The sequence below is a fragment of the Equus przewalskii genome, chromosome X (assembly GCF_037783145.1).
Source record: "Equus przewalskii isolate Varuska chromosome X, EquPr2, whole genome shotgun sequence".
Taxonomy (NCBI): Eukaryota; Metazoa; Chordata; class Mammalia; order Perissodactyla; family Equidae; genus Equus; species Equus przewalskii.
Genome location: NC_091863.1, coordinates 95085732 through 95101768, shown reverse-complemented (window position 1 = coordinate 95101768; position 16037 = coordinate 95085732). Strand labels below are relative to the sequence as shown.

The 16037-nt window shown below is 37.1% G+C and overlaps 1 protein-coding gene across 1 annotated transcript in view; it reads left to right on the top strand.

Annotated features, from left to right (window-relative positions):
- The window catches only part of KLHL13 (kelch like family member 13), a 398101-nt gene that overhangs the window by 52999 nt on the left and 329065 nt on the right, over positions 1 to 16037 (top strand). The window lies entirely within an intron of this gene.

The following is a 16037-nucleotide window of genomic DNA, read 5'->3' as shown; positions in this document are numbered from 1 at the left end:
AGATATGAGGGAGAAATTAAATCTTTTCCAGACAAACAAAAGTTAAGGGAATTTGTAACCAAAAGCCCTCCACTACAAGAAATCCTCAAGAAGGCTCTCATACCTGAAAAAAGAAAAAAGGGAGAAAGGGGACACAATCCACAGACTAGGGAGACCGATGGATAGAACCAGAACAGGATAGCAAATATTCAATTATAGCATTAGGGTAAAGGTAAGGAAACTACCAAAACAAGGACGATCTTAGCACTCTAACTACCAATTAATAAGACAAGTTGGAATAAAAAATGAAAATAATTATTTAGGAGGGGAAGAGCAAAGGGTCTAAATCAGTATTGGTCAAGTAAGTAAGAGACCACCAGAGAATAGACTATATTATACACGAGATTCTAAATACAAACTTCAAGGTAGACACTAAAATAAAGTACAGAACAGAGTCACAAATCATAAATAAGGAAAAATCTAAGAAACGCAGCATAAGAAATTGCAGTATTAAATGGGTAGTCTAAAGCAAACAGGAAAAGAAACGCAGGAAAACAAGATAATGAGCGACAGATTGACAGCACTAAGTCCACATGCATCAATAATCACTCTCAATGTGAACGGATTGAACTCTCCAATAAAAAGACACAGAGTGGCAAAATGGATTAAAGAACAAGATCCAACAATTTGTTGCCTCCAGGAAACACACCTCAGCCCCAAGGACAAACACAGACTCAGGGTGAAGGGGTGGAGGACAATACTTCAAGCAAATAGCAAGGAAAAAAAGGCAGGTGTTGCAATTCTCATATCAGACCAAGTGGATTTCAAAATAAGACAGGTAAAGAGAGACACAGAGGGACAATATATAATGATCAAAGGGACACTTCATCAAGAAGAAATAACGCTTATAAATATCTATGCACCCAACACAGGAGCACCAAGATTCACAAAGCAACTATTAACAGACCTAAAGGAAGATGTTAAAAACAACACAGTAATAGTAGGGGACCTCAACACCCCACTCACATCAATGGACAGATCATCCAGACAGAAAATCAACAAGGAAATAGTGGAGCTGAATGAAAAACTAAAACAATTGGACTTAATAGACATATATAGATCACTCCACCCTGAAAGAGCTGAATACACATTCTTCTCAAGTGCACATGGAACATTCTCTAGGATAGACCATATGTTGGGAAACAAGGCAAGCCTCTACAAATTTAAAAAAATTGAAATAATAACAAGCATCTTCTCCGATCATAGTGCTATAAGGCTAGAAATTAATTACAAGAAAAAAGCTGAGAAAGGCACAAAGATGTGGAGACTAAACAACACACTACTGAACAAGCAATGGATCATTGAAGAAATTAAAGAAGAAATAAAAAAATACCTGGAAACAAATGAAAATGATAGCATGCCATACCAACTCATATGGGATACAGCAAAAGCTGTATTAAGAGGAAAATTCATCGCAATACAGGCACATCTTAACAAACAAGAAAAACCCCAAATAAGCAACCTTAAAGCACACCTAACTGAACTAGAGAAAAAAGAACAAATGAAGCCCAAAGTCAGCGGAAGGAGAGAAATAATAAGAATCAGAGCAGAAATAAATACTATTGAAACGAAAAAGGCAGTAGAAAGGATCAATGAGACAAAGAGCTGGTTTTTTGAGAAGATAAATAAAATTGACAAACCACTAGCCAGACTTACAAAGAAAAAAAGGGAGAAAGCTCAAATAAACAAAATCAGAAATGAGCGAGGAGAAATAACAACAAACTCTGCAGAAATACAACAGATTATAAGAGAATACTACAAAAAACTATATGCCAACAGAATGGATAACCTAGAGGAAATGGATAAATTCTTGGATTCCTACAATCTCCCAAAGCTCACTCAAGAAGAGGCAGACAATTTGAACAGACCAATCACAAGGAAAGAGATTGAAACAGCAATCAAAAACATCCCAAAGAATAAAACCCCAGGACCAGATGGCTTTCCTGGGGAATTCTACCAAACTTTCAGAGAGGATTTAATACCTATCCTTTTCAAGCTATTCCAAAAAATTAGGGAAGATGGAACACTTCCTAACACATTCTATGAGGCCAACCTCACGCTGATACCAAAACCTGACAAGGACACCATGGAAAAAGAGAACTACAGGCCAATATCACTGATGAACATAGATGCAAAAATTCTAAACAAAATTTTGGCAACCAGAATTCAGCAATTCATCAAAAGAATCATACATCATGATCAGGTGGGATTCATACCAGGGACACAGGGATGGTTCAACATCCGCAAATCAATCAACGTGATACACCACATCAACAAACTGAGGAATAAAAACCACATGATCATCTCAATAGATGCAGAGAAGGCATTTGACAAGATCCAACAGGCATTTATGATAAAAACTCTGAACAAAATGGGCATAGAAGGAAACTACCTCAACATAATAAAGGCCATATACGACAAACACATAGCCAACATCATACTCAATGGGCAAAAACTGAACGCCATCCCCCTGCAAACAGGAACTAGACAAGGATGCCCTCTATCACCACTCTTATTTAACATAGTACTGGAGGTCCTGGCCAGAGCAATCAGGCAAGAAAAAGGAATAAAAGGAATCCAAATAGGGAGGGAAGAAGCGAAACTCTCGCTGTTTGCAGATGACATGATCTTATATATAGAAAACCCCAAAGAATCCATTGGAAAACTCTTAGAAGTAATCAACAACTACAGCAAAGTTGCAGGGTATAAAATCAATTTGCACAAATCAGTAGCATTTCTATATTCTAAGAATGAACTAACAGAAAAAGAACTCAAGAACACAATACCATTCACAATCGCAACAAAAAGAATAAAATACCTTGGGGTAAATTTAACTAAGGAAGTGAAGGACCTATATAATGAAAATTACAAGGCCTTTCTGAGAGAATTGGATGACGACATAAGGAGATGGAAAGACATTCCATGTACATGGATTGGAAGAATAAACATAGTTAAAATGTCCGTTCTACCTAAAGCAATCTACAGATTCAACGCCATCCCAATCAGAATCCCAATGACATTCTTTACAGAATTAGAACAAAGAATCCTAAAATTCATATGGGGCAACAAAAGACCCCGAATTTCTAAAGCAATCCTGAGAAAAAAGAACAAAACAGGAGGCATCACAATCCCTGACTTCAAAACATATTACAAAGCTACAGTGATCAAAACAGCATGGTACTGGTACAAAAACAGGTGCACAGATCAATGGAACAGAATTGAAAGCCCAGAAATAAAACCACACATTGATGGACAGCTTATCTTTGACAAAGGAGCTGAGGGCATACAATGGAGAAAAGAAAGTCTTTTCAACAAATGGTGCTGGGAAAACTGGAAAGCCACATGTAAAAGAATGAAAATTGACCATTCTTTTTCACCATTCACCAAAATAAACTCAAAATGGATCAAAGACCTAAAGGTGAGACTGAAACCATAAGGCTTCTGGAAGAAAACGTAGGCAGTATGCTCTTTGACATCAGTATTAAAAGGATCTTTTCGGACACCATGTCTTCTCAGAGAAGGGAAACAATAGAAAGAATAAACAAATGGGACTTCATCAGACTAAAGAGCTTCTTCAAGGCAAATGAAAACAGGATTGAAACAAAAAACCTGCTAACTGGGAAAAAATATTTGCAAGTCATATATCTGACAAAGGCTTAATATCCATAATATATAAAGAACTCTCACAACTCAACAACAAAAAATCAAACAACCCAATCAAAAAATGGGCTGGAGACACGAACAGACATTTCTCCAAAGAAGATATACTGATGGCCAATAGGCACACGAAAAGATGCTCATCATCGCTGATCATCAGGGAAATGCAAATCAAAACTACACTAAGATATCACCTTACACCCATTAGAATGACAAAAATATCTAAAACTAATAGCAACGAATGTTGGAGAGGTTGCGCAGAAAAAGGAACCCTCATACACTGCTGGTGGGAATGCAAACTGGTACAGCCACTATGGAAAACAGTATGGAGATTCCTCAAAAAGTTAAAAATAGAACTACCATATGATCCAGCCATTCCACTACTGGGTATTTATCCAAAGAGCTTGAAGTCAGCAATCCCAAAAGTCCTGTGCACCCCAATGTTTATTGCAGCACTGTTTACAATAGCCAAGACGTGGAAGCAACCTAAGTGTCCAGCAACAGACGAATGGATAAAGAAGATGTGGTACATATATACAATGGAATACTGCTCAGCTGCAAAACAGAACAAAATCATCCCATTTGCAATAACATGGATGGACCTTGAGAGAATTATGTTAAGTGAAATAAGCCAGATAGAGAAGGATAATCTCTGTATGACTCCACTCATATGAGGAATTTAAAATTATGGACTAAGAACAGTTTAGTGGCTACCAGGGGAAAGGTGGGGTGGGGCGTGGGCACAAAGGGTGAAGTGGTGCCCCTGCAACATGACTGACAAACATTAATGTACAATTGAAATTTCACAAGATTGTAACTATCATTAACTCAATAAAAAAAAAATTGATCTCCACACTGGTTGCACCAATTTTCACTCCCATCAGAAATGTAAGAGAGTGTCTGTTTTCTCACACCGTCATCAAAAATAATGTTATCACGGGGCTAGCCCCGTGGCCGAGTGGTTAAGTTTGCGCGCTCCGCTGCAGGCGGCCCAGTGTTTCGTCGGTTTGAATCCTGGGCGCGGGCATGGCACTGCTCATCAAACCATGCTGAGACAGCGTCCCACATGCCACAACTAGAAGGACCCACAACGAAGAATATACAACTATGTACCGAGGGGCTTTGGGGAGAAAAAGGAAAAAATAAAATCTTTAAAAAATAATAATAATGTTATCAGGGGCTGGCCCTGTGGCCTAGTGGTTAAGTTCAGTGCACTCTGCTTCTGCAGGCTGGGTTTGGTTCCTGTGCGCGGACCTACACCACTACTTGGCAGTCATGCTGTGGCAGCAACCCACTTACAAAATAGAGGATTGGCACAGATGTTAGTTCAGGGCAAATCTTCCTCAGGAAAATAAAATAAAATAATAATAATGTCAAACTGTTAGATCTTGGACAATCTGAATAGGTGAAAATGATATCTCGTTGTAATTGCATCTCTTTCATTATGAGTGAGCTTCAGTAATTTTGACATTCTAAAAGCAAGTTCCTTTTTTCTTGTGGATGTCTGTCTATATCCTTTGCCTATTTTTCTATTGGTCTTTTTCTTTTTGAGTGCTAAGAGTTCTTTATATATTAAGGAAACTAGTGCTGCATCTGTGATATGAATTGCCAATATTTGTCCAGCTTGTCTTTTGACTTTGGTTATAGTGCTTTTTCTTGCAGATCTTTTAAATTTTTATGCATTCAAGTTTGTCAATATTTTCTTTATGGCTTCTGTGTTTTATGCCCTGTTTGGAAGGTCCTTCATGGCTTTGGATTTTTTTTTTAAACCTTGCATGTTATTTTTTATAATTTTAAAAAATGTTTAGATCTTTGTTCTATCTAGAATTATTTTGAGGCAAGGAATATTTTTCCCTATGGAAAATTTTAATTTTTAATGTAGTCAAATATATCATTTTTTTCCTTATGGCTTTTGTATATTGTGTTGTCTTTAAATGGACTTTTCTTATCCCAAGGTCATAAACATATTCAACTAATTTTTTCTAACATGTTTTAGTTTCTTTTTGTTTTTAAAGATTGGCACCTGAGCTAACAACTGTTGCCAATCTTCTTTTTTTTTCTTCTGCTTTTTCTCCCCAAATCCCCCCAGTAAACAGTTGTATATTTTAGCTGTGGGTCCTTCTAGTGGTGGCATGTGGGATGCTGCCTCATCATGGCCTGATGAGCGGGGCCATGTCCTCGCCCAGGATCCGAACCGGTGAAACCCTGGGCCACCGAGGCAGAGCATGCAAACATAACCACTGGGCCACGGGGCCGGCCCCCCTAGTTTCTTGAAAACTAATCCTGTCTGGAATTTCTTTTGGTGCAAGGAATGTGGAAGGGATCTAGCGTATGTCTAGCCAGTTGTCGCTACACCATTTGTTGAATACAACCATTTCCTCCACTGATTTGAAATGTGGCTTTTATTCCTATACTAAAGTCCCGTATATATTTGGCTCTATTTCTGGACTGTATCCTTTCCGTTGCTATGTCTGTCTGTCTGTCTGTTTATAGATCAGTATCAAACTGTTTTAAATACCATAATGTTAAGCAAGTATATATCTATCCCTAGTTTATTGAGAGTACTTTAAATTGGCAATGAATGTTTTATTTTGTCAAATACGTATTCAGCATCTATGAAAATGATCGTATTATTTTTTCTCCCTTGATCTATTAATATAGTGAATTATATTAATGGATTTCCTAACGTTAAAAATAATTTTCTTTCCAGAAATAAACACACTTGGTCATTGGTTTGTTATTCTTTCAATGGGCTATCTAATTCTATTTGTTTATATTTTGCTTAGTATTTTTGCATTGATATTCATAAGTGAGATTGAGCTAAAGCTTTCTTTGAAATTTGGAGAAGATAATTTGGATTCTTCTGTGTGCTATGAAACAGGTGAAATAACACTGGAGTTATTCAGTACTTGAAGATTTGATAGAATTGATTAGAAAATTCTGAGCCTTAGAAATTGTGGGGGTTACTCTGATGACATTTTCAATTTCTTTCATAGTAATTGGTTTATTTTCATTCTCTTCTTGGGTTAATTTTGGTGATTCAAATTTTTCTTGGAAATAATCCATTTCACCTAGGGTTTCAAATTTACTTGTATAGAGTTGAGTAAATTATTATACAACACTTCTTTTGATTACATCTGTCTATGGTTACTTCTCTATTTTCAATTTTGTCATTTTCTTCTTTATTTCTATAAAATGAGTTTTTAAAAAGAGCTTTCATGAAATATAATTCACAAACTGTACAATTCACTCATTTAAGATGCACACTTTAATAGTTTTAGTATCTTTACAGAGATGTACAGCCAGCAATTTTAGTTCACATTCTACACCCCCACAAGAAACCCTGTAGCCCTTAGCGGTCATTCCTAATTTCCCTCCAAGGCCCTCAGGCCTAGCCACCCACTAATCTAATTGTGTCTGTAGAGATTAGCTTATTTTGGACATTTCACATAAGTGGAATCATACAATATATGGTCTTTTGTGACTGGCTTCTTTCACTTAGGATAATGTTTTCAAGGGTCATCAATGTTATAAAGTATGTTTTTGGTGGGTTTTTTTTTTTTGAGGAAGATTAGCCCTGAGCTAACATCTGCTGCCAATCCTCCTCTTTTTGCTGAGGAAGACTGGCCCTGGGCTGACACCTGTACCCATCTTCCTCCACTTTATACGTGGGACGCCTACCACAGTCTGGCTTGCCAACCGGTGCCATGTCCGCACCCAGGATCCGAACCGGTGAACCCCAGGCCACCGAAGCAGAACATGTGCACTTAACCACTGTACCACCGGGCCGGCCCCTAAAGTAGTTTTAAAATCTAAATCTATAGTGGTTTTTACAATTTCCTTTAGTAGCTTAGCATCTATATTATTCAGCTAGGGCTGCTATAACAAAATGCCACAGATGGGTAGCATTTTAAACAACAGAAATTTATTTTCTCACAAATCTGGAGGTTAGAGGTCCAATACCAAGATGTCAGGATGGTTGGTTTCTTCTGTGGCCTCTCTCCTTGGCTTGCAGGTGGCCACCTTCTCACTGTGTCCTCATGTGGTTGTTACTCTGTGTGTCTGTGTCCTAATCTCCTCTTCTTATAAAGACACCAAGTCATTGGATTATGGCCCACCCTAATAACCTCATTTTAATGTAAGTAGTTCCTTAAAGGCCTTATCTCCAAATACAGTCACATTCTGAAGAATTGGGGGTTAGACTTCAAAATATGAATTTTGATAGAACACAATTCAGTCTACACCACCATCTTAAAGAAAAAAAATGAACCCCGGGGCTGGCCCCATGGCTGAGTGGTTAAGTTCTCGCTCTCCACTTTGGCAGCCCAGGGTTTCACTGGTTTGGATCCTGTGTGCGGACTTGGCTCCGCTCGTCAGGCTGTGCTGAGGCGGTGTCCCACATGCCACAACTAGAAGGACCCACAACTAAATATATACAACTATGTACTGGGGGGCTTTGGAGAGAAGAAGGAAAAATAGAATGTTATAAAAAAGAATCAAGCCTGTATAGCTTAGTCTATTTCTACATAGATTTTTGATCAGTTTGACCAAACTCAGTCAAAATACTTCAACTAGTTTGTATGTTTGTGTACAAATTCTCAGTCTCATCAACCGAGCAGGTCTAAGTTTTAAATTATTTTTTCTGATTGAAAAGTTAATATATGTACGTTATACAAGTTTAAAATGCTATAGAAATACATAAACTGAAAAATGACAGCCTTCCATGGCCTCCAGTGTCAACAGTGTATTTACAGCTTATTCCTCTAGTTTTTCTTCCTTACATAGAGAGATCCACAATAAAAAAGATTATATTCAGCATAGCATTTTGCAGCATACTTTTTTCACTTAATGCATGACGCATATATTTCCATGGTGACACCTATGAATCTGTGTCATTTAAAAAATATATATATATATCATTTCATCTTGTGCATATACCGTGGTTTATTTAAATCTCTGCCTATTGATGAACATTTGGATTGCTACCAACTTTTAGCTACTGCAAAAAATGAAAACAATACTGTAATGAATGCCCTGTTGCATTCATCTTTGTGCTCTTAATGGGATTCTGTAGAATGATTTCCTAGAAGCTGAAAAGCTATAGTCAAAGGTTATGAATTTAAAATTTTAACAAACTCTGCCAAGTTTTTAACTTGGAGGCAGTCCCTGCAGAGGGTGGAGCTTGTTGGCAAAGACTCTTTTCCTCCAAGTGAATTAAGAATCTGTTTAGAGGTTCATGGTGGACGCTATTCTGTCCTGCCTTTTGGAGGGGCGTTTTGGGTAATTTTCATATCCATTTTTGGGAAATACTGATCTAAAATTATCTTTTAAACTTTGACTGTTAGGCTTTATTTTTTATTTTTTCTCCTCAAATCCCCCCATTACATAGTTGTGTATTTTAGTTGTGGGTCCTTCTAGTTGTGGCATGTGGGACGCTGCCTCAGCGTGGCCTGATGAGAGGTGCCATGTCCGCGCCCAGGATCTGAACAAGAGAAAGCCTGGGCTGCTGCAGTGGAGCGGGCGAATCCAACCACTTGGCCGTGGGGCCGTCCCCTGACTATTAGGCTTTAAAAAAATTTTAATGAGAAGTGCACTACCCATGTTGGAAAAGACTATGTATTTGACATTGCATTGTTAGATACAAATTCTTTATTTTTCCTTTTTAGTCTTCTAACATCTAGGATATGACTCATTTCCATCTCAGCAATGGAATTATGAATTACGATTACAGCAAGTCTCCTTTTCCATTAAAGATAATGAACCCACTCATGGGTACATATTATAAAGCATGTCCATAATGATGTGCCACATAATACTGAAAGAGTGTAAGTATCCTATATCTTTGTTATGTACAATGTTTCATGTTCAAAATATGTTCACATAGCACAAAGGTTATGTCTCAGCACTATGATTTCTGTTTGAAATTAGCCCTCACACACAACATGCATGTTATTGTATATTCATTCATGATCTATGGTAAGATTTTTATACTTGCAAATATATAATATTTGTATTAAATATAAACATACTTGCAACTCGATGTACAGTAAATGCTACCTGCCATTGGCATCAGATACAGGCAAGAGGACTGTTCTAGCCTCTCAGTACATTTGTTTTTTTCTTTTCTTGTTACCATGCCAACAATCTAACAGTTTTGTTGTCACTGCGAACTGCCTGGATTAGCTTTCTACTTCAAATCAACAAAGCCAGCATTATCCAATTACAGGCTAAGAATGGCCTAATCTCCAAGACCAGCTGCCATAGGATAGCATAGGCATCCCTTTAATCAAAATTATAACATCTTATTCTTTCAGTTTGTCCATTGCAATCATGGAAATGCTGAGCAAGAAGATAAGAAAATACCTACATTTTGCATTGATTTGTTAATAGCTCCTCCCAGCATTTTGACATAAGTTACCATAACACTAAATTTCAGTATATTCTTTTTCTTTTGTTTTCACTGTTGTTACTTTGAGTTTTCCTAATGAAGACTAAAGTTGTGTTCAGGCTCCCTTGATTTCTTTTTTATTGTCCCTACTTTAAAAAAAAATTATTTTTACTACTTACTATAGTAATGCATGTTCATTGTAAAACAAAACAAAATAAAAAATAGCAATATATAACAGATCGTGGAAGTAGATTGTCCTCCAGAGACAATTACTGTTAAGAGTTGTGTATATTTTCCAGAAATTTTTGGCATGCTCATTCCAACATATATATGCTGTTTTAATTATTCATATAAATATATAGATTAACATGATTTTTTAATGCCTTGCTCTTCTCTCTTTTTTAGCTTATTTTTTAAAGTAGGAATTATTTCAAACGTAGAGACAAGAATAGAAAGTAATGAATGCCTGGACACCCACCACCCACCTTCATAAAATCTTAATATTATGTTTTAATATTTTAAAAAACAAATTGATAAAATAGAAATGAAAATGTGCAGACTTGGGATCCCCTATATATCCTTCCTTGGTCTCATTCTCCTTTTTCCCAGAGATAACTGCTATCACAAATTTTGTGTTTATCATTTAGGTACCCATAAACAATACGTAGCGTTGTTTTCTGGGTTTTTTAAACTTCAAATGAATTATGTCATTATACATATATATAATTCTGCAACTTGCTTCTTTTCACTTAGTGTAGGTTCTGCTTACTAACGTTGTTCCTTGCTTCTTTTTTCCTCACTCTATCTCTGCTCTCCACCCTTCTGGTGGATTAATAAAGCTTTCTATGTTCCATTTATTTCTTCTGCTGGTTTAGAAGCTATATATTGTATTTTTATCCTTTTAAGGTATCCCTTAACATTTTATGACACATATTAAATATACTTTTTCTAATAAAGTCAACAAGTTATTCAGTGGTCCTGCCATTCTGCTTACCACTACAAGGATCTTAGCACACTTTTCACTATTTGCTTAATATTTCCCCTATATTGTTATTGTTGTTTCAGCTGTTTACCACAAATGCACAGCCTCCCCCACTGTCAACATCCCACACCAGGGTGGCACATTTGTTAAAATTGATGAACCTACATTGATACATCATAATTACCCAAAGTCCATAGTTTACATTACCATATATTCTATGGGTTTGGACAAATATATAATTACATGTATCCATTGTTATAGGATCATACAGAATAGTCTCACTGCCCTAGAAATCCCCTGTGCTCCATCTATTCATCCATCCTTTCCCCCTAACCTCTGGCAGTCAGTGATCTTTTTACTGTCTCCATAGTTTTGCCTTTTCCAGAATGTCGCATAATTGGAAACACACAGTATGTAGTCTTTTCAGATTAGCTCCTTTTCACTTAATAATATCCACTTAAGTTTCCTCCATGTCTTTTCATGGCTTGATAACTCTTTTTTAAGTGGTGAATAATATCCCATTGTGTGGATGTACCACAGTTTGTTTATCCATTCACCTAGGGAAGAATATCTTGGTGGCTTACAAGTTTTGGCAATTATGAACAAAGCTACTATAAACATTTGTGTGCACGTTTTAGTTTGGACACGTTTTCAACTCCTTTGGGTAAATGCCAAGGAGCACAACTGCTGGATCATATGGTAAGAGTATGTTTAGCTTTGTAAGAAACTGCCAAACTGTTTTCCAAAGTAGCTGTACCAGTTTCCTTCCCACCGGCAATGGATGAAAATTTCTGTTGCTCCACATACTTGTCAGCATTTGGTGTTGTTGGTGTTTTGGATTTTGGCCCATTATAATAGGTATGTAGTGGAATCTCCTTGTTTTAATTTGCAATTTCCTAATGATAGATGATGTTGAGCATCTTTTCATATCATTATTTGCATGTATATGGTATATCTTTCTTCATTCCTTTACTTTTAACCTATATGTGTCTTTAGACAGCATATAGTTGGGTCTTGTTTTTGATCCCCTTTGACAGTCTCTGCCTTTACATTGGTGTATTTAGGTCACTGACATTTAAAGTGATTATTGATATGGTTGAATTAATATCTACCATATTTGTTAATGTTTTCTATTAATAGCTCTTTTTCTTTGTTCCTGTTTTTCTCTTCTACACTTTTTATGCCTTATGTGGTTTTATTTGAGAATTTTATTTGATTCTGTTTTCTCTTCTTTCTTAGCCTATCAGTTATACTTCTTATGTCTATCTTACTGGTTACCCTAGAGTTTGCAGAATACATTTGCAACTAATCTAAGTCCACTTTCAAATAACACTATCCCACTTCACAGGTAGTATGAGTACCTTCTAATAACAGAATAATTCTAATTCCTTCCTCTTGTCCCTTGTATCGTTGCTTGTCATTCATTTAATTTATATATACACACATAAGCTATATATATATATAAGCATATATAAATGAACACATTGTTGCTATTCGTATTTTTTTTTTAAAGATTTTATTTTTCCTTTTTCTCCCCAAAGCCCCCCGGTACATAGTTGTGTATTCTTCGTTGTGGGTCCTAGTTGTGGCATGTGGGACGCTGCCTCAGCGTGGTTTGATGAGCAGTGCCATGTCCGCGCCCAGGATTTGAACCAATGAAACACTGGGCCGCCTGCAGCGGAGCGCACGAACTTAACCACTCGGCCACGGGGCCAGCCCCTGTTGCTATTCGTATTTTGAACAAACTGTTACCAGGTAGATCAATTAAGAATAAGAAAATAAAAATTTTTATTTTACCTTCACTTGTTCCTTCTTTGATACTCTTCTTTTCTTTATGTAGATCTAAGTTTCTGACCTATATCATTTTCCTTCTCTCTGAAGAACTTGTTTTAACATTTCTTGCAAGGCAGGTCTACTGGCAGAAAATTCCCTCAATTTTTTTGTCTGAGAAAGTCTTTATTTCTCCTTCACTTTTGAAGGACAATTTCACATTGTACAAAATTTTAGGTTGGTGGTTTTTTTTCTCTCAACACTTTAAATATTTTCCTTCACTCTCTTGCTTGTACAATTTCTGAGAAGCTGGCTGTAATTCTTATCTTTGGCCCTCTGTAGATAAGACGTTTTTCTCTCTAGCTTATTTCAAGATTTTTTTCTTCGTCTTTGATTTACTGCAGTTTGAATGTGATATACCTAGGTGTAGTTTTTTGGCATTTATCCTGCTTGGTGTTCTCTGAGCTTCTTGGATCTGTGGTTTGGTGTCTGACATTAATTTAGGGAAATTCTCAGTCGTTATTGCTTCAAATATTTCTTCTGTTCCTGTTTCCCTTTCTTCTCCTTCTGGTAGTCCCATTACACATATGTTACAACTTCTGTAGTTGTCCTGCAGTTCTTGGATGTTCACTTCTGTTTTCTTTTCAACCTTTTTTTCCCCTTTGCTTTTCAGTTTTAGAAATTTCTCTTGAGATATCCTCAAGCTCGGGGATTCTTTCTTCAGTCTTGTCCAGTCCATTAATGAGCCCATCAAAGGCATTCTTCATTTCTGTTACAATGTTTTTGATCTCTAGCATTTTTTTAAATTCTTTCTTAGAATTTCCATCTCTCTCCTTATATTATCCACCTGTTCTTGCATATTGTCTACTTTTTCCATTAGGGCACTTTTCATATTAATCGTAGTTGTTTTAAATTCCTGGCCTGTTTATGTCAACATCCCTGCCATATCTGAGTCTGGTTCTGATGCTTGCTGTGTCTCTTCAAACTGTGTTTTTTGCCATTTATTATACATTGTAATTTTTTGCTAAAAGCTGGGCATGATGTACTGGGTAAAAGGATTTCTGGTCAATAGGCCTTTAGTGGTCTGTTACTAAGGTCTTATGGTAGGGGAAGTGTTCCATGGAATTATGATTAGGTCTCAGGCTTTTAGTGAGCCAGTGCCCCTGGGCTGTGAGCTTCACAAGTGCTTCTCAGTTTTTTTCCTTCTTAAGTGGTACAGGATATATAGAATGAGATGGAGTTGGGGTTTTCCCTTCCCCTGAGTTGGTTAGACTCTGAGAAGACTCCAATAGGTTAGGCTCTGGTAAAATAGTTTATTTTGAAGGCAGGCCTTGTTAAGAAGAAGAGAATTTTCTGGTACATTTCAAAATGATTACTTTTCTCCTCCTCTTGCTGAAGCACTAGGGGATTTTTTTCAGATATTCACTGTTAGCACCTGCTAGAGCTTCTGGAGGTAAAATTCATGAAAGTGTGGTGGCTCCCCTGTGACTAGGCTCTGCTGGAATTTTCAACTCTTAGACTTGTCCACACTTGAACCTCCAGCAATTTGTCAGTTATAGTACAGGTTTTCCTACCCTAGTACTGGTTCTCATGGAGATTTCTGCTTATGGGTTCCTGCTCCAGTAAGTTGTGATTCTCTGTATTCGCCTGTCTGTCTCTCCAATTTTGGGGCATTGGTTTGCCCTTTGACCTCACTCTCTGATGGGTCTAAGAGTTGATTTTTCAGATAGGTCAGCTTTTACTTGTTGTTAGGTTGGAGTGATGACTTCCAAGCTTCTTTTATGCCTGACTGGAAACTGGAAGTCTCTTTACCCATTTTAAAATTGGGTTATTTGTCTTTTTATTATTGAGTTGTCAGAGTTTTCCGTATATTCTAGATATAAGTCCTAGTTTATTTTTGACTTTGTGGTTCTTTGTGTAGCCCTAGGTGTTGGTTTGTTTATTTATTTTTGGGTGGTCAATTTTATCAGTCTTTGATGTTATAGCTTCATGGTTTTATTCTTTCTTTTTTTTTTTTTCAGGAAGACTAGCCCTGAGCTAACTACTGCCAGTCCTCCTCTTTTTGGTAAGGAAGACTGGCCCTGAGCTAATATACATGCCTATCTTCCTCTACTTTATACGTGGGACGCCTACCATGGCATGGCGTGTCAAGCAGTGCCATGTCTGCACCCGGGATCCGAACTGGCGAACCCCAGGCCACCAAAGCGGAATGTGCGAACTTAACCGCTGCACCACTGGGCCGGCCCCTGGCTTCATGTTTTGTGCCATGTTTAGAAAGATCTTTCTTGCTCAAAATTATAAAAAATATTCACCCACATTTTTTTCTAGTACTCATTTGATTTATTTTTTTTACATTTTAATCTTACCCCATCTTAACTGAGCTAAAGATAAAAATGGTTCCAATACCAAGAACATCTTTAAGAAAAGTGTGTAGAATTATTATAATTACACAGTAGTTTGTCTGTTTTCTATGTCTGGAAGCAGGCTGGCCTTTAGGAAAATCGTGAAACTAGTACGTAGCCCCTTTTCCTCCCACTAGATGCCCTTTGGTTTAGTCGCCCAGTGCTCTTAAGCTGTCGTCTCTGCATGATCCCAAACTCTCCCCGATCCATTTTAGTAAATCATATCTGTGTCAAGTATTCATCCTAATTCAGCCGCCTATCATGTTCCAAAGAAGCTAATTTTTATTGATAACAGCTAATATATTGCTCCTCCAAGAGGTATTTGCCTTTCACTTTTAGAAATGCAGTGCCTTAAACCAAGGTAATGAATTCCTAAAGAGTCTTGGAGGTTGATCTCCAGGGAGAATGTTTTTAAAGTGAGGGACCTTTTGGTGACCCTGAAAGTAGTCCATATCAAGTGATCGTCTACTTTCCAGGATGGCCCAATCTAGAAGATTTTGCTCCTAATGAAGAATTGATGTTGAAGTCATGCTCATCTTCTGCCCAGTGACTAATCTCTCTTCCTCCTTTAATGGACTCTTAATGTTCTTGGTTTGTTCCTTTAATAGAAGATATTGATGCCCTAGAGAGTTTTCGTATTTTCAAGCATATATCATGTTATTCTTCAAATGTCGGTTATTTATTTCCACCCTGAAATCTAATGAGACTTTAAAGAAGGCACTTATTTTGTATTGTAGTCATCTATGTATATATTTACTCTCTCACTGGTAAATGGGAGAAGGGATTATGTCTTGTTTAC